The 19,737-nt window shown below is 44.5% G+C and overlaps 1 protein-coding gene across 2 annotated transcripts in view; it reads right to left on the reverse strand.

Annotated features, from left to right (window-relative positions):
- Msra (methionine sulfoxide reductase A) overlaps window positions 1-19,737 on the reverse strand; it is a 333,253-nt gene that overhangs the window by 300,051 nt on the left and 13,465 nt on the right. The window contains exon 1 of one of the 2 annotated variants that reach the window (XM_016007236.3): window positions 8,457-11,664. The exons of the other annotated variant lie outside the window; for it this stretch is intronic. The gene's annotated coding sequence lies outside the window, so the exon portion shown is untranslated. Of the gene's footprint in view, window positions 1-8,456; window positions 11,665-19,737 lie in introns of those variants that run through there. 2 annotated transcript variants of the gene reach the window in all.

Below are 19,737 nucleotides of genomic sequence, written 5' to 3' on the forward strand. Positions count from 1 at the left end.
AAGTTACATCGTATACGGCTGTGTGCAGCAAGGACTATAGAGTATGTACCAGAAAGCTGCCAACTTCCAGACTTTAGTTTACATCTTGTATTATTACTAAATAAAAAATACCTGAAGGAAATAAATACAGTCATGTCTTTGTCTGGGATAATGGGTAACTGGGTATTCATTCTGTCCTATTCTCTGTGTTTGAAAGTTTTTCCTCATTAAAAATGTTTTGAGCATTTTAAAAGATACTCGTCTGATCTATTGGCATGTGCAGCTGAAAAGCAGGAGACATCAGGCACATCATGGTTAACCATCACCAGCATGTGCTGGGGGCAGCTAAACTCGATAATTATCGCTCAGGCCTGTGCTAGGCCATATCAGTTAAATAGCTTCTAGGCACGTTACTCCATTTGGTATTCTTGCCAACCCTTGGATACAGGTTTTAAGACAGCCATTTTACTGACAGGAAACATCAACCATTAGAGTTTGAGGATTTTTCCCAAGATCATTCAGGAATGGATCCATTGCTGAGATCCCTTATGGGCATCGCCAGGGATGGATGCCCAGAGAGATCTGAAGATCTATGACCTCAGAGACACACACATCATCTGTATGGTCTGGTTCTCCATGTGAAAGCAGAGCCAACTCAGCAAACAAAGTTCTGTTAGTGAAGCCCTTACAGTCCAGTCAGATCCACCTCTCCTGATGAGCCTTTCAAATACACTGGCTGTCTCTAAAGATAGGCTCTAAACATCATCTCAAATCTCACAACGTGCTGATGAGGAGGGTAACGGAAAACTTCTCAAGGTAGGATTTTCCAAAGACTGGGGAAGGCGGCTGAGTGGATAAAGCACTCCCCACATGTGGGCTGGAGTTCGTATCCACAGAACCCACTTAAATCCAGGTGGGCGTGGCAGTTTCCCTGCAATCCCAGTGTTTGCACGGGATCCCCAGGGCAAGCTGGCTAGCTAGACCAGCTACATCTCCCAACTCAGGGTTCAGCAAAAGATGCTGCCTTGGTTAAAAAAAAATTTAAAAGCAGCCAGGAAGACATCCAACATGACCATGAACACCCACACATTTGTATGTACACTAAACATGAGCGCGCGCGCGCGCGCACACACACACACACACACACACACACACACACACAATGTTCCCTAGTTAAGAGGAGTATAAAAAATTCCAAAGCTAATCAAGTAGAAACTGGTATTTTATCTTTTGATGTCTTTTATTTGGTGTGCTAGCGTCTGTAGGCACACACACACTAGTCCCAGGGAAGTGTGAAGTAAGAACAGACTCGGTTCCTGTTTTGAGAGCTGGTGACACCCATGCTGACCAAACATACACTGCACTGAGACAGGAGAAAGACAAGTGGTCAAGAGCACTTGTTGCTCTTAGAGAGAACCTGGAGTCCGTTCCCAGAATCCACAGGGTGGCCCAAAATCTGTAACTCTAGTTCCAGGAGATTCCCATGCCTCTTCTGAACTCCATGGGAACCAGACAAGCATGTGGTATGCATACATACATGTAGTACAAATATTCATACATATAAAAGAAAATCTACAAAAATTAACGACAACCCCCCCCCAAAAAAAAAACAACATTGCACTAACATAAGCTGAATTTAAGGACTATGCTACCCAGGCCCTGTTCAGGTTATTGCATCAAGTTCAAACACAACCACAAAAATAACAGTATTAGGCCAGGAGAGATGGCTCAGCGGTTAAGATAACTGACTACTCTTCCAAAGGACCCAGGTTCTAGTCCCAGAACCCACATGACATCTCACAACAGTCTGCAATTCCAGTTCCAGGGGATATGATGTCCTCACACAAACATACATGCAGACAAAATACCAATGGACACAAAATAAAAATAAATAAACCATTAAAAATATTTAAAAATAAATAAAATAACAGTATCACCTACTGGAGGCCATGCTCCACTCCACCCAGCTCCACCCAGCAGTGACCAGGCACCTCCCACCCTGGGTTGTCCAGGAGAGTTGATGAGGGGTGTGGACTTCTCCCTACATCACAGAAGTCAGAGGGTGCCCACTTCCCACATGGCTCAGTGTCGAAGACTTGAAAAAGATACTAACGCTCACAATGAAGTGCCCAAAGTACCTAGGATAGAGTCAAAATCACTGGTCCTACCAAAAGCCAAGAAAATCTTCACTTATGCCAGAGGTGGTTAAGAAAGTCAAATCCAGCCTGGCAAGATGGCACAGTGGATAAAGGGCACTTGAAATCAAGCTTGATGAGTTGAGTTCCATACGCATAACCCACAGAGTAGAAGGAGAAAACCAACTCCCACAATTAGTCCTGTGACCTACACACACACACACACACACACACACACACACACACACACACACACACATACACACACCCTAAAATTAAAGTCTGACCAAGTGACTTGGTGTTGAGGCTATCTGACACACTTAAAAGCAACAGCACGAAATGTATAGCTAAAACTTACAAACACAACTGGGTGTTAGTTTTGTAACAGCGGCGGGCACTCGGGAGGCAGAGGCAGGCAGATCTCTGAGTTCGAGGCCAGCCTGGTCTACAAAGAGAGCTCCAGGACAGCCAGGGCTACACAGAGAAACCCTGTCTTAAAAAAACAAAACAAAAAAAAACAAAAATTGCAAACACACAGGAAACCAATGGGAAAGACAGAACGCATCAGTAGAGAGGGAGCAAATGAAATGGAGTAACAAATTCCAGCTCACTGGATAGGTTCAATGACAACCAAATGAATCTGTGAACCTGAAGATCCAAACAATAGAAAAAGAAAGAAAAAATAACCAAAATACCCAGTAGGGGCCTGGGGAGATGTCTCAGTGGTTAGGAGTCACACTGCTCTTGCAAAAGACCTGAGTTCAGTTCCCAGCACCCATGTCTAATGGCTTACAACCATCTGTAATTCCAGGGGGATCCAATTCCTCTGGCCTCTGTAAGCACCTGCACTCATAGAATCATATAGAAACACACACACACACACACACACACATACACACACACACACACACAATTTAAACAAACTCTAGATAGGAGTGTAACAAAAGTTCTGACATTCATATTCTAGAAGTACTTGAAGAAATAATGGTTGAAAAATTTCCAAATTCAGAAAAAGATGTTACCTACATATTCAACAAAATGAATGAGCCTAGAACAGAATGAACCCAGACAAATGTAGGATAACACATACCTTAATCAAACGCCTTGAAAACTAAAGACAAGAAGGAAGATTTTGAAAGTAATGGTAATATCTTACAAGGGAAAAACACAGCAGCTCTCCATCAGAACCCACAAAGTATAAAGGGTCACAAGAGCCCTGAGAGAAAGAAACTAGCAGCATAGAATTCTACACCCAGCAAAGACATCCTTCAGGAAGGGTGGGGGAGACAGGTGCACAAGCATGAAGACCTGAGTTCAGATCCCCAGAAAGGCTTGGCAGTGATACAGCTGTAGCCCAGAGCTAGGGCAGGGAAGAACAGAAACAGGTGATTGCCTGGAGTTCACTGGCCAGTCATCCTAGTCATTCTGTGGGTTCCAGAAGACACCCAATGTCAACCTCTGGCCTCCACATGCACACATGTGTATATAAACCTACACTCAACACAAGCACACGCCTACACAAACATAAAAATGCTATATATACACACATACATGCATACACACACACAAAGATAACGTGTCCTTTAAAGAAAGCTGCGACCAGCAGACCCACCCCAAAACATGGCTCCAGGAGGTTCTCCAAACAGAAGGGGGAGGGATGCTTAAGACATCACTTGGTATGACAGATGAACTTTGACTGGGATAGCCTGGGACAGCCCACTGTTTCATCGGGGTGGTACCCTGATCAACACTCCTGAGAAACATAACACAAAATAATTTATAGATGACTTATCATTGTAGTACTTGAAAATTCCCACACAAAGCTAGACAGGCCTCTTGAGCTCTTGTCCAGACCATAGTTAGACCTCTGACTGAGCTAGGAAGTCAAGCTCACTTCTGCCTTTGAGGTCCCAAACCTTGTAACTTGAGCCATAAACCTGCCTGTGAATCCAGCAATTCTGCTCCAAGAGATAAGATCCAAAAAACTGAAAATAAGGTCTCAAAGACTCATTTGCACATCTAAATCCATGCAGACTCATTCACAACAGATGAAAGGTGGGAAATGCTCATGAAGAGGTAAACAAAGTTAGGCACTGTGGAATATCATTCAGTCCTCAAAAAGCAGGAAATGCTGACACCTGCTACCTTAGAGACCATGAGCCAGTCACAGAATAAAGAACACAGGGACTAAAGAAGTCAGGCTGTCAGCAACAGGAGGCAGAACACCACAGGGAACACCAAGTCCCTCTTACCAAGTACAGAGTTCCAGTTTTGCAAGATGAAAATATTTCTGTGGCTGGATCGTGGCAATGGGAGCACTCAAGTGTCAATGTAGTCAGTGCAGAAAAGATCCAAATGATAAATTGTATGTAATGCATATTTTATCACAATTTTTAAACATGTTTAAGTTTCAACAGTAAATTAATGTCTCTCATTTACCCAGTGTTACCCATGTACCAAACACCATGCAAAGTGCTCTGTGTATAATCCCTCAATCCTCCTCCCTAGGGCCATTGCAGGAGATACCACAAGCCCTATTCACAGATGGAAACTCAGGTGTTCAGAACTTGACCAGAGCCCCATGCCTACAGGACAGAGCCAAACTCTCCAGCCAGGCTGTTGAAGCTCTGCAGGACAAGTTCTCTGTGTGTACATGATAGGGAAGACTGCTTCAAAGGAAGAGTTCCTCTGAGCATGAAGGAGTTGCACACACCTGGTTCTGGAGAGCAATTTGATCTTTTCAAATGGAAGACAGTAGCTTGGAGTGAATGCTAAGAGGAGGAACATGAGTGATGTTGATACAGAGGGTCTGAGCCTTCCATGGTTCAAGATGCATCGTTGGAATGCCCTGACTCTAGAGGGTTAGACTCCGAGACACAGGACACCCTTGAAGCAGGAAGAATGCAGGACACTGAGTGGCCAGCTGGAGAAGGGTCAGGACTCATTTTTCCCTGTGGATTTTATTTTTCATAGTCTCCAGTGGTGGCCTTGGGGAAGTCTAACACAGTCATGATGAATGGGGAGCTAAACTCCACCCCCCTCTCAACTCATAACCAGAAACACACAATCAAGATTAGAAACAAGCAAACTGACTTTTTCTTTTTCAAGCATGAGGGACAAAATGAGATGAGAACTGGGCTCCATATTCCTTCTGTGGGACATACCAAGTGGCCATGGCATGCCCATCCCTGTGCTGGTCTTGCTGATGGAATTAGGTGGGAGCTTTTGGCTCCCACTACAGGGAGATAAACATTTATCAGTTATTTCTGTCCCCTCCCACACCCAGCTACAGTAGGAATTAATCATGTGTCACTTGTCTGGCCAGAGTAGGCCTTCTGGGTGTTGAAGGTTAAGCACCTGTGACTGAGCCTCTCTGCCCATCATTATTCCATCGATCACATCAGGGACACCATCACAGCCTCCTTGCTCACCCCCTAATGCATGTGGTGTCTAAATCCTCTTCAGAGTCTACATCTCCACTTTACTTATATTGGAGAACAACCATATGGAATAAAGTTAAGTCACTGAGCTCAATGCAGGGGATGGAACAAGCCAACCCTCTACCCCCACATAGTATGAAGGGGAGACTCATTGCTCCCTCTGAAGAACATCAGCCCCTTGCCAACATACTTTCAGAGACTATGGTAGTTTAGTCAGACCAGATTGGCCTCTTGGTCCTCGTCTATGGGACAACAGAATACAAAGCAAACAAAAGAAGACTGTTGTAAACATCCACTATTTGTTCTGTGTGAAAGCTGTGTCTTTGAGAGCACAGTGAACATGTTGTAACACTGGTAGACTCTAACATGTGAGCAGTGGGCCTGACCCTCCCATCTAATTCCCTGCAGCGTTTGCCCCACACCTATGTAAGACGACCCAAACCATCGAGATGCTTTGGGCATGGAAATGTGACAAAAGCCATACTTCTAAAACTGGGTAGACTAGAGAAAACCTCCATTTCATTTTTAGAACAGGGCTCTAGAATATTGCACAATAAAAGTGAATACCCTTTAATATATTGAAATAAATCCCATAACAATGCTGCTCTTTTCTGTCCAGGCCTTTTGAGCTTGGTTTTAAATCTATTCTCTCTTCCATTCACCAATATACTTCCTTCCCGGTTACCATCGGTAAAATATTAGCATACATAAGTGGGTGTTCAGTAAACATTTGTTGAATGAATGAATGAATAATTATAAGATACTGGATGAAAGCCCCCTGAGAGGTTTGCATTCGATTATGGAACAGTGTGCCTGGATATTTAGGTATCTACACTGAAATGGAACTTTAGAAGAGTCATGGGGAAACAATAAAATATTAACCCATTTCTGTCTTAATTAAATAGAATACAAGTTCAAATGTGATGTGTGTGTGCCTAAGGAGGGCACAGTCTTTAGATATGTTAAGAATTAAACTATTGATGCTCCTAAGTTACAGAACTAGTTAACAAATGCTGATGTGTTTGTTGTCTAAAGGATCAAAAGAAGCGTATATTAAGTTGAATTGTTCGTTATAGAAAACTTTATCAATACAATTTCTTAACTAGAGCTATATGAAAACCTTACTTGAGGGGGAGTTGTTAATACCCAGGTAACAGCAAACACGCTAACAGGGAACATTTTTCGTTTTAGGATACTTAGCAAGTAGGCCAGACAGAATGTATTGGTAAGAAACTTTGTTGGGTAAAGCGACTAATATTTACCAAATCTGAAGCACAGTTACAATATAAAATACAGTTTTAGTACTATCAAAAAACTAGTATTTCTTAAGGTGTATTCTAACATCTTTGTTTTTTAATTTGCTTACTTTTATTATTTTGGTCAAAATAATTGGTCCTATAATAGTTTGGATCAAGTTTGTTCTTTTACTGAATTCGCTGCAAAGAAGCTAAGAAATAAACTTGCAGATAATAATTCTCTTAACTTAAAGGGGGGGAAATGTTCTTACACCAAATAAGCTGCACCCTTAGCAATCCACAGTGGCAACAAGGTATATTAAATGGCTGCGAAGCTAAGAGGATGGCTGGGGGATCCGAGCTGGGGATCCAAGCTGGGGGATCCGAGCTGATCCACTGGACTGTCTTTTCACTCCTTGTGGTCTTCAGTGTGGACTTGAATGTTCTGTGTCTGGTCATGTAAGCACCCCTTTCCAGCGCCCATCACTCTGCCCTTGGCTCAGCATCCATTTTAGGAGTATTAGAAAAGAGTAGATGAAAGAGCTTATATAACAAAGGTGGTTGTGTTGGAAACCCACGTAAATACTGTACGATTTCGCTTTATTAAACATCAAGATGTCGGTTAGTTTGTTTGTTTCTTTTAAGAGGTGGAAGAAAATACTTTAGCTTTTAATTTCACACACCTGCACTTGTGTGCTTTAAAATCATATTTGCGCACTAAATGTCATTTCCAGAATGGCTGGTGTGCCTCTATACTTTTATAAAAACCATCCTCAACAATCGATCGTTGAAGGCGCGCATTGACAGGAAACAATGAACAATTTGGTTTTGTCAGAGGATTACAAATAGATGGTTACAAATGCAAAACAAAAGCATGGGTCTCAGAACATCTTTGAGACTGCCCCAAATGATCGGCACTTATACGAATATAGCTGATTTCCAGTATCCTCTCAGGCCACAGAGTAAAAAGAAAGTGAGGATAGCAGGGCTCGTCCTCTAATCGCACAGCTCCAACTCTCTTTTTTAGAAATAGAATACTTGCTGGCAATTAGGATGATCCACAAAAACCTGTCCCTGCCTGTGAGCCTCCCCTATTATAACGCTGATGTTTAAGAGCAAAACTCTCACACAATCCACCACAACCAGGCCTCATAGCAAGTATTTATTAATAAGAAATTAGATAGAAAAGTATATATATCTAGATAACACTGGGTAGAATTTTAAAAGAAGATCGATCAACTTGCTACATTAAAAAAAAACATTTTGAGAGAGATAAGATACAGAATTGTTGAATAAAACCTTAGTCAACTCAAAACTGCTGAAATTTATTCCCTCTGGCTATCTCATATACAGCTCACAGCTTCTTACCCCAAAGGTTTACATTTCTATTCTCTACCACTCCAGCCATTTCTGCCAGCATCATAAAAATTACCTTTGCTCCTTTCCTCCACGCGAATTCACCGACCACAAACATCCTGCACAGACACCTCCCCACCCACCTCCCCACCCACCTCCCCAAAACGGTTCAAGAAAGACACACACGAGAACACACACACACACAGACATGCACACACAGACACGCACACGCGTACATGCGCGCGCGCATGCACAGACAGACACACACACACCACACACACACAAAAAAAAAAAATAATGACCAAGCTCACAGTTCCTGTTTGCCCTTCAAGCGAAGTCGGGTGTCTTCAGCTTGCCTTCCTGGTCTTCGGTATTGTCACTAATTGCTGGGGGTGTAGTTTAGGACGGCATGAAGCTGAAGACATCAAAGCTGGGGCTTGAAGAGACCGTTTTCTCAAACACATGGATGAAACAACTTTGACTCAGACTCCCTCCCTGGCCAGGTTGCCATAAAATCTTAGAAAAACTCCTTGAAAACTCAATCTCTAGAAATGGGGGGAGGGGGGATTAAGTAAAATGAAAGTATTTAAGTCTAGAAGCTGCCATTCCGAACATAACTCCGAGGATGTCTGATTTGATTTGAAAGCAGGTTTGTATTGATGAGCAATGTTTATTCTGTAGAAAACTACAATTCCTTCTAATTAGACACTCTCCTTGCCATCTTCTACAGTAATTCTGTTTCTCATGTTCATGATCATACATGCAAAAAAAAAAATAAAATCAAATACATTATTTCCCAAATGTATGGACACTGGGGAGGATGCCTTTTTTGAAACAGGCTTTTTTTTTTTTCTTTCCTAAATGCTGGTGACTAAATGTCATAGTAAGAAACAACACTCTCAAACGGCCCAAGAGACTTCAAAAGCCTTCTAAGTTTGAAAACCAAAAAGTTGTGAGTATCCCAGGACGTTTTTCTTTCTGAAGCTCAAGCCGAGAAACAGACAAAAGAGGCTGATGCGACTGAGCTCTGCCAAGTCTTGCCTTTTTAAAATTTCCTCTGCTCTCCCTCTCTCTCTTTCTCTCTCTCCCTCCCCCCTCTCTTCCCTCCCCCTCTCCTCTCTCTCTCTCTCCCTCTCATCTCTCTCTCCTCTCTCTCCCCACTCTCTCTCTCCTTTCTCTCCCTCTCTCTCTCTCCTCTCTCTCTCCTCTCTCTCTCCTCTCTCTCTCCTCTCTCTCTCCTCTCTCTCTCTCCCTCTCTCTCTCTCTCTCTCTCTGTCTCTCTCTCCCCCTCACTCTTTCCCTCCCAGTATGGCAACCTTCCGAGCAGTCTTGGCGGACGTCCAGCCTATGCCAGTCTGTCTGAATTCTTGTCTCCAAAGGGTGTCCTTTGCAGATCAATTAATACATCTGAAAACAGGAAGCTGTGGGGCAGTACCCAGATTCTGGCATGACAGCACAGGCTGCTGCCAAATCACCTTACGGATTTCCTGGTGGCCTACCTTTCCCAGAATCACTAGCATGTTCCCCGCGGTGAGCTAACGTGTTTGCTGCTTGGAGATGGGGAAATCTGTTCTCTAGACATGTCCATATGCGACATGTGCTCAACCTGCAAAAAAGCTGAGCTCCCCTGTGAGGGGAGATGTATGGAACTTTAGGAGCACTCTCTTTATAACATTTGCTTCCCCTTGCCCTGCTGCAAAGAATCATGGGAGAACAGAAAGAGAGACATGGGGATTAAAATTTAAACTGTCATGCCTCATTCTCTGGAGAATGAACATGGCTCTGATTGATCATTTACTCTTAGTTTTAAGGAAGCTGTATGTAAACTGTACTTACTCAAAAATATGCTGGAAAGGAAGAAAAAAGGGTAAATCTTTTCAAAACAGAAATATCAAGGAAAGAGGAAGACAAAAACATGAGTGTGATTGGTACTATATATGTATACACAGACGACCGTATTGTCACACCCGAGTCTCGGTCACCACTTGTTCTCTAAATTTATGGTGATATAACTGAATAAGCACACATGGTTCATTTTAATCTGTAGCCTGTGCACTTTGGGAAACAAACTAGCCAGTCAGAACTTCACTCCTTTACCTGGTTAAAGCAGCATCTTGCTTGGCTGGTGGATAACACCGACAGCTGAGACTCAGGACACCTGTGCTCTGGAATGAGCAGGCTTTCATAGGAAGAGTCAAGAAGTCTGAGTTCTCATCCTTGGCTCCATTGCTCTCTCGTTAGGATAACCTCAAGGTCACAAACCTGCTTAATCCAGTCAAGCCTGATTTTCTCATCTACTAAGGAGGGCCAGAAAGTCATGAGTGACTCTCCCTCTGGGCTCCTAAAATATCCTTTCATCTTCAGGTCACCAACTGGATGTGTCATCATCACAGACAAGGCTATGTGTTACTTACCTAAGGAAAGTGAAAGTCTTCCCAAAACCTCTCTACGATGGTAGTCAGCAAGTCTCCTGATGGGACAAGTTATGAGAAAAGAGCACAAGAACATGACTCTGAAGTTCTATGAAACTGTGGATGATGGTTTTAAAAAAAAACCCAAACCACACACTGCTAAGTCATGAAGCTGACAGATCAAGGCAGTGCTAGAGAAACGCTGTGAGGGGTCAGCTAAAGCACTAAAGAAACCAGGCCACACGATAGCTACCCTTTCCAACAGGGATAATGACACAAGGGCAGGATCTCGGCAGATCTTAAATTCACAACCAAACTGTGGCCACCGAAGACAAAGAGGACCTTAAATGCAGCAAGAGGAGTGACCCGTCGTTACAAGGGACGCTAAATAAATAAACAACGGGATTCCCCAGAAAACACAGAGGTTAGAAAGAAGTGAGTCAACTGCTGGTTGTCCGTAAGAACTTGCCGATAGACAAGGGTCACGAGATAGAGAAATCACACTGGTACTGACACAGAAGCTTGCTCCCTGCCAGCTGTGCAGACTGCCAGAGGAAGAAAAGTCATCAAGGGCTCGCCAGCTGTGAAACCCTGTGAACTATAATAATGACCAGCATAGCAAGCTATGCATACCACTGCAACCGCGGCATGAATGCCATGGGAACAACCAATCAATTCGTTATTGGATTAAGTCCCACTCAACAAAGGGAACTCATGCCTGGAATTGAAAACTGGACCAAGAACCCATGGCTAGGGATGCCTTAGGCCCGAGGAGAAAAGTATGATGATGATGATGTTGATGATGATGATGTTACATTGGCATAGTATCAAACTGCCTTCTGAATACTTACCTGCATACCCATAGACTAGTGTGGCTCTCATCCCTCATCAGAGAAGCTTCTTTTTGCTTGGAGGCCTTGTCTAACCTGAATGACTCCCAAAGCACCACTTTCAACCCCCATAGTTATATCCCTGCGTTCAGACTTCACAGTGAGAATTATGTTCCAAAATGCATGTTATGGGGACATGCAAGCCATGGTAACCACCAAAGAAGAAATGACAAAGACTAGGGAAGAGAACAGAAATCAAAACAGACAGACATGAGGATGGGGCCGACCTCCACCTGATACTGGCCAGATGGCCAGTGTCTAAAAGAGGAGCCACTCCAGGAGTTGGTGAGCGAATGATCAGCATGGAAATGCTAGGGAACACCAGACAATTACAAAAACAATATTGCACCTCCAATAATTAAATACAGGTGTGGAGGCACACGCCCGTCAACCCCAGCACATGGGAGGCAAGGTAGGAGGATCGGGGTAGTGAGGACATTCTGCTCTACATAGTGGTAAAATAAAAATTAAAAATAGAGCAATCAATGATCCAGCAACCCCTCCACTGGGTAAATATCTAGTGGCACCATGTTGAAGAGATGGTTGTACTTGTGTTTTGTTTATAACAATATTCACACTAGCCAATATATGAAATCAAGAGGGCCCATCAAGAAATAGATAAAGAAAATAAGACATATACTCAAGATGGAAGACTATTAAGCCTTTAAAAAGGAGAAAAATCCTGTGACTGTAACAGAGTGGATGAACCTGTAAGGTACCCAGTGAAATAAAATAGACACAAAATGATGGACAACTGCCACTCACTTCAATGAGGGCCCCATCAAAGGACATGAAAGCAGAGAGTACTTTGGTTCCCGGGGCTGAGATGGTAGAGAGGGAGGGATGAAGGAAGGTTGTCAAAGCACACAACCATGTAATTAAATCAGCAGAGGAAGTTGGAGAGTCCTCCTGCTCCACACCCCAGCCGCAGTTCTGAACAACGCACTGTGCTTGCAGAGAGCCAAAGGTAGCTCCACAGCATTTCTACCACCCACACAATAAGCAAGTGAGGTGATATGTATGCTAATTAGTTTGGCGAGGCCACTGCACAGAATGAACGCTATTTCAAAACTCATCTTGTCCTCCATAATTATACTTTTATGACAATTTCAAAAAAATAATAAAATTAAAAATAACACCACAGAGCTGGGCGGTGGTGGCGCACGCCTTTAATCCCAGCACTCGGGAGGCAGAGCCAGGCGGATCTCTGTGAGTTCGAGGCCAGCCTGGTCTACAGAGTGAGATCCAGGACAGGCACCGAAACTACACAGAGAAACCCTGTCTCGAAAAACAAAAACAAAAACAAACAAACAAAAAAAACCCCACAGACCAATATCTCTTATAAATATAAATGGAAATTTTCTGAACCAAATACTAGTGAGATCCTACCTGAATCCAGCAATATACACAAAGGATTGCCAACCTTGACCAAGTGCATTATACCCTGGGAACACACAGCCTGTTTAACACCAGGAAGCGGTCAACACAACACATCACGTTGGCAGAATAAAGAAAAGAAGCCACGTGATCACCTCTGCAGGCACAGAAAAGCATTTACAGAACGGGCTTTGTGAGTTCAAAAGGAAAAGAGCATAGAGCCAGCTGGTTGGAGAAGAGGACTTGGCTAGCCACTGAAGGACCGCGGTGGAGCAAGGGCTGTCGTCACAACTGATGGCATGCAGTGGGCAGGGCAGAAAAGTGAGGCAGAGTAAAACGGCCCACCTGTGGATGACAGGTCTTACATACAGATATCAGATTATGGTGTCTATATATGGAAGCGTGTGTGCATACACCTAACATGAAAATCTAACAGAGCAACGTATGGCGCTAAGGAATGAGTTCAGATAAAACACCAGCCCACAACCCACAGACATCAGCTACATTTCTAGACATTAGCAGTAAACAATCTGAGAATGAAATTAAGAAGACTATCATACTTACAAGAGAGTAAAAACAAAATACTAAAGGGTGGGGCTGGGGATGTGACCTCAGCAGTAGGGCACACACTCAGCAAGCATGCACAAGGCGCCAGGTTTTATCCCCAGCTGCACAAAACAAATAAACGAGTAAGTGTAACCAAAGGCCTGTGCGGTGAACAGCACAGACACGACTGGAAGAAGTGATTAGAGACCTCCTGTCATGTACACGAGCTGAGAATTAACCCTGTGGAGGCCACAGTGCTCTCCACGCCGAGGGACACAAACCAGTGGAAAATCGGTCAGAAATCCCAGGTGACTTCTGCGCAGAAACTGGCAGGTTGATCCTAAAAATAATATGGAAATGCAAAGACCCAGCACATCCGAAAATCATCTTTAAAATGAGGAAGCTAAAGTGTAGGCCTCACATTTCCAATTTCAAAACTCGGCGCCATGTTACAGCAACCCAGGCAGTGTGGCGCTAGCACACAGAGGACCGCTGAGATCCAGAGAATAAACTAGGAGTTACACGGCTATGGTCAACTGACTTTAAACAAGTTTCAAAGGAAAACGGAACCGGAAACAGGGTGGTCGCGTCACACCTGCAGCTGGGACAACTGGATCTCCCCATGAGAAAGAATGAAGCTGGACTCTGACCTCACGCCACATGTGACAGCTTACTCAAAACAACCCCAGAACGTTAGAGGAAAACAGGGGTACACATTTCTGGGACTTTGACGGTAATTGTTTCAGAAGTATGATATCACAAAAAAACACCCCAAGAAAGGAGAAGGGGGAGAGAAGGACTGGGGAAAGAGAAAGAGAAAGAGAAAGAAGGGGGAGAGGGAGGGATAGAAGGGGAGAAGGGGGCAGAGGAAGAGGAGAGAGGAGGAGGAGAAAGGAAGAAAAAAAAATTTTTCTGTAATGGAAGTGAAATAACCTACAGAACAGGGACACATTTGCAAACCACGTGTCTGATAAAGGTCAGTTATTCAGAATATAGGTTTATTGCTTTATTTTGTTTTTCAGTCTTAAGATCCTACATGAAGGGGCTGGAGAGAGGGCTTGGTCCTTGAGAACTCATTGCTCTTGCAGAGGACCTGAGTTCTGTTTCCCACTCAATCCACTTTGGTGCCTCCCAACTACCTCTAACTCCAGCTCTGAGGGCTCAGATGCCCTCTTCTGGCCTCCATGGGCAGAGAGAGAGAGAGAGAGAGAGAGAGAGAGAGAGAGAGAGAGAGAGAGAGAGAGAGAGAGAGAGAGAGATGGGAGAAAAAAAAGTCTTTAAAAAATGAAACATAGAGTTTCTTTGGAGCCAGCCAATCCACTCCAGATAGTGCCTCAAGAGAACTTTAAAGCTCATCTGCACAAAAACTTGTACACAGATGTTTAGAGCAGCATGATTCACCTCAGCCAGAGTAAGGACAACTCAAGAAGCCATAAGCTAACCAAGTATAATATAAACACATGATGGAATATTACTCGGCAATGAAAAGGAATGAGGCCCTGATACACTCTACTACATGGATGAGACATGGTAGTGAGGCAGAGCCAAAGAAGCCAGGAATGAAGGTGCACATATTTTACTGCTCTGTTTATATGAAAAGTCCACAACGGGCAAATCTGTAGACAGAGGAAAAGCTTCATGGTTGCCAGGATCAGGACAGAAGGAAGAATAAGTGGTCACGGATCAGTTTGGAGTCAGAGCTACACAAATTGTGGGGTGAGCTAAAAGCCATGAGTTGAACAATGCATGGTAAGTCTTGTGTGTGGCTTCTATCTTGCCACTTTAAAAATGTTCCATCCATCTTCAATGTCTATAAGTGCTATGACTGGCCACCTTGAAATAGCCCTGGTGACCCTTTTGGCCTGTCACACAAAGGGCTTGCCACACACCAGCTACTCCCAGGATCCACTCAGCAGCTCTAGTTCCTGGTGTGGTTCCAGCCTCTTAGTTTGGTTCCAGCTGATTCCAGCATTCCCAGCTCCATCCACACGGGGCTCCTCTGCCCACTCTCAGGGATCCATCTCCTTGGAGAACACCTATCCTGGCTACCAGGCACTAATGAAGTCAAAACGTTGACAGCCAGCACCTCTCGTGGACCATGTCCTCTCTTCCCAGAAGACCTCATTCTCCAAACGTAGCATCCTGGCAGTTCCTCAAGCTTTCTTCAGTCCTGAACCCCAACCTCTGTGCCCTCTAATTCTCTGCTACCACTGTTTTTCATCCCAGCCTCCCACATAGACAGGACTCTGTGCCCTGTGCAGCGTGGGACACTGAGCAGCTGGACTGTGCACGCTCATAAATAGATCACTTCCCTTCCCATTTGCACATGAATTACTGGTGACTGTGAAGCCTTCTGATTCCAGCTGTCAGACAAAACCCCAGAATCCAGTAGTAGTTCAGCCCACGAGACTGGAGGTCTCAGCTGGTCTTCAGTATATGTTAGGATCCCAAAGGAGTCGGCTCTAATGCCAGTGAAGGAATGGACTTGCCAGCAGAGTGAGAGGGCCAGCAGGAGGAGAGAGAAAGTGTCTTTCTTCCTTAGCTTTTACATAAGCTGACAAGAAAGAGAAGATATGGCCCAGATTTAGGGTCTTCCTACCTCAAATGATCCAGATTGAAGATGAGTCTTCCAATCTCAGTTGATAGGATTTAAAGTGAGTCTTCCAAGTTCAAGTGATATGGATTCAAGGTGGGTCTTCGTACCTCAAATTATCCTGTTAACTAAAAAGCCCTCACAGGTGTGCCCAGTGACTTGGGTTTATTTATAGTTGCTTCCACAGGTAGTCAAGTTGACAACCAAGAATAGCCATCACAGCGGCTTACAGAAAATCCTTTCAGCTCACTTCTTTGTACCATTGATTAATTTTTAAAGAGATGTTTATATTTAACACACAACATCAACCAGAAATAGCAAATTCCTTAACAAAGATGTCATCAAATTCTCCAAGTGGAGAGCTATCTGTAAGTTCAAGGCCTGTCTTTTACAGAAAGGTGGCCAGCCTGGGAGAGAAGGTTAACCAGCCCAGCCCTGGGCAGCTTCCTTCACTCTGATGGAGTCAGAAGGGCTGAAGATGATTGGGAAGGGGTGCTTTCCTCTCTGTGCCCTAATGACATGTGATACTTCACCCTCAAGACATCAGTACCATGCTGTGTCTCTCACACTCTAGGAGAGGCCAGTCCATAGTAAACTCTAAAAACAGGCAACAAATGCAACAGGAACTGAAATTTGCCAAGCATCAACCGTGCATCATGCTCTACTCCAAAGCTCTCCATTAGCACGTCCATCGTTCTGATAACACCTCCAACTCATAAACATATTATCTGTGCACTGGATGTGTGCATGTTGGGTGTGTGTGTGTGTGTGTGTGTCAGTGTGCTGGGAGGTGTGCCAGGGTATATGTGCTGTGTGTGTATGTGTGTGTCAGTGTGCTGAGAGGTGTGCCAGGGGTGTGTGTGTGTGTGTGTGTGTGTATGTATGTATGTGTGTGTGTGTGTCAGTGTGCTGAGAGGTGTGCCAGGGGTGTGTGTGTATGTGTGTATGTGTGTGTGTATGTGTCAGTGTGCTGGGAGGTATGCCAGGGGTATGTGTGCCATGTATGCTGGAGGGGGTGCATGCTGGGGGTGTGCGAGGGATATGTGTGCTGTGTGTGCTGTGTGTGTGTGTACATGTGTATGTGTGCTAGATGTGTATATGCTGGGTGTGTGTGTTTGAGCTAGATGTGTGTGCACATGCCTATGTTTGCAGGTTTGTGTGGGGAGATACTGGTGGTGGGGGGGGTACATGCATATATGTATGTATACATCCACATGAAAGCCAGAGCACAGCCTTGGGTTTCATTCTGTTATAGGACCCCAGACCTTAGCACAACTGACTCCATGATGGAAGTACCATTTAGTCCATAAAACTTAGCACATAGATAGCACCATCTGCCAAGATAAAAAACAAAGACCTAATCCATCAAAGCCCATAGTTCTGGGAAAGTCTCTAAATGCACTAGCCTTGCTTTTTGGCTTCTGTAGTTCTTGTTAACTGAGGTGTATCAACCCAGGGTGTGGTTTTGTGCTTAAAAGCTCTCCCTGAGAAAGGCTTGGGGCTACACTGGGATCCTGAACACCCAGTGCCATCACCTGGTGGCTAATAAAGACTTTCTATTGGCTTAAACCCATGTCCAAGTGGTCTTCTCTGGTGGATATCCCATAACATTTCCTTAGGCACCTTTATTTGACATGGGCTGTCTCATCAGCTTGGAGTCAGGCTAGCTGGCCAGTGAGCACTTCCTGTCTCCATCTCCAATCTCAGTATTGCCAGGATTTTCATTGACTCGCTTGGCTTTTTACGGGGGCTCTGAGGAAGCTGAACTCGGGTCCTCACACTTCTGAGGCAAATGCTTTTCCAAATAAGCTGTCACCCCAGGTCTCATAAAAAATACTACTAACCCCACTTTTCAGACCATGCAACCCAGACCAGCCTGCTCAATGTTCTACAAATTGCCGGGGCAGCTGGCCTGACAAGCGGGCCTGATGTTAGTCAGTCCACCCCCAGGCTGCGTACTCTGTCTCCTGGGGGATGCCATCTTGAGAAGTGTGTCTGCCTATGATTTGTTTCCTGAACTAAAGGAAGGCAAAAGAGTGAGGCAAGGATTCAGGTACCAGATCCCAGTTGGCTCTGGAGGACCAGTTGCCATTTGCTTGGGCAGCAATCCGGACACGGACAGGATTGACAGATTGATAGCTCTTTCTCGATTCCGAGGGCAGAAGAGATCGCGGGGCAAGAGTGAGTTCCCCACTCAGGCTTCTGGCCAGTGAGCCACGACCTTAAGAACAAGGTCAAGCCAGTCAGGCAAAGCCTCCTCTGAGGCAGGGAGAGCTGGGAACATCCTCAGAATTCTAGAAGGAAGCAGAATGGAGACATCAGAAGCCCCAGAAGGAACTGGGGTGCTCAGGAGCAGCACCTCAGAACAGCAGGGCCCTACCCCCAGTTCCCAGGGGGCCATCCCTGCACAGCCCATGGTGTCACGCCTCCCAAGAGTACAAAGTCTGACTGTACCTTGCCCTAAATCCCCTCTCGTTAATTTCTGAACACTTGGGCAGGACTAGCATCTAATTCTCAGAAAATGTACTTTAAAATTAAAAGTAGGCAGTACACTGCACGGTTATGTCCAAGCTGCTGACAATATGAAACATCTTAAATACAGACACTGTTAAGCCACAGACACCAAAAGTGGTTTTATTGCCTCAAATCATCTGAAATGATTGTTTGGGGTTGGGGCAGGGAGGAATGGACTACAGCAGAGAAACTGTCAGAAAGAGAAGGGTGAGAAGAAAAAAAGCCTCAAGGAAAATGCCCTTTGCATGGTTAGAAAAGAACCACTCGAAAATAAATAAATAACTGGCCTGGAACTGCTCGATTTGATATTTAACTCAGGCTTTGTTAAATAAGCAGAAAGTAGACTTTGGAGGCTTGTGATTCCTTCTTGAAGAAATGTGATTTTCTTATTTCCCCAGAGAGAAGCTTCAAGAATGCCAGCAGGCTTCTCTGGTATCAAATGTTTCCCTGTTATTGTGAGTAAATTATATTTGGATCAAAATCAGATGGATTAAACTTAAAATACCCATGAGATTTTCAAAAGTACAAGGAAATATGTCATGTGCCCCAAAACAGCGCTGCCATGTAACAGCCCTCTGGCGATGTCTCTGCTTTGGAACATCAGCAGGGAATCGAAACTCACCTGAGTTTTTGAGTTTCCTGAATTCAAAGTAACTCTGTAAGCCTACACTGTTGCTTGTGGTTACTAAAAGTCTGCAATCTTTGGTGTCTTTAAAAATCTCCAAAATATGGCCCTTCTGATATTCAGGAAGAGAAAGGTAGCGGGGTGGGAGGTTGATCTCTTTTAAATTTTCAGGGAGAAACCCTGATTTTTGTTTTCATCTACATGGTCTCCCTGGAATTGAAATAATAGCCAGGAAGGAGGCAACTGTAAGGAAACACACACTGTATGTACCTCACGCTGGGTCAAGGTCAAGGTCACTGGGGGGCGGGGACTGGGGAGGTGAGAAGCAGGCAGCAGCATGGGAGCATGGGAGTGAGCTGTTGTCCTAGGTAGTTCTTAGGTGAATCTGAACACCTGAGGGAAGCCAGGCCCTGTGCGGAGCTCTTTCTCGCCTCATCTCCAGAAACACCCACAGGAAGCTGTTGACTCTGCCTCCCGTTCAGGAAAGGATAAACTGAGGCAGACTCATCCAAGGTCACCAAGCTAATGGGGCGGTGAGGAACGGCTCTGACACCGTCTGAAGGCCAAACACCTGCTTGTCCACTAGACCAACAGCCCCTCACTAAAGCACCCGCTTCTGGGGCTGGGGAGAGAGCC

The sequence above is a fragment of the Peromyscus maniculatus genome, chromosome 9 (assembly GCF_049852395.1).
Source record: "Peromyscus maniculatus bairdii isolate BWxNUB_F1_BW_parent chromosome 9, HU_Pman_BW_mat_3.1, whole genome shotgun sequence".
NCBI classification, from domain to species: Eukaryota; Metazoa; Chordata; class Mammalia; order Rodentia; family Cricetidae; genus Peromyscus; species Peromyscus maniculatus.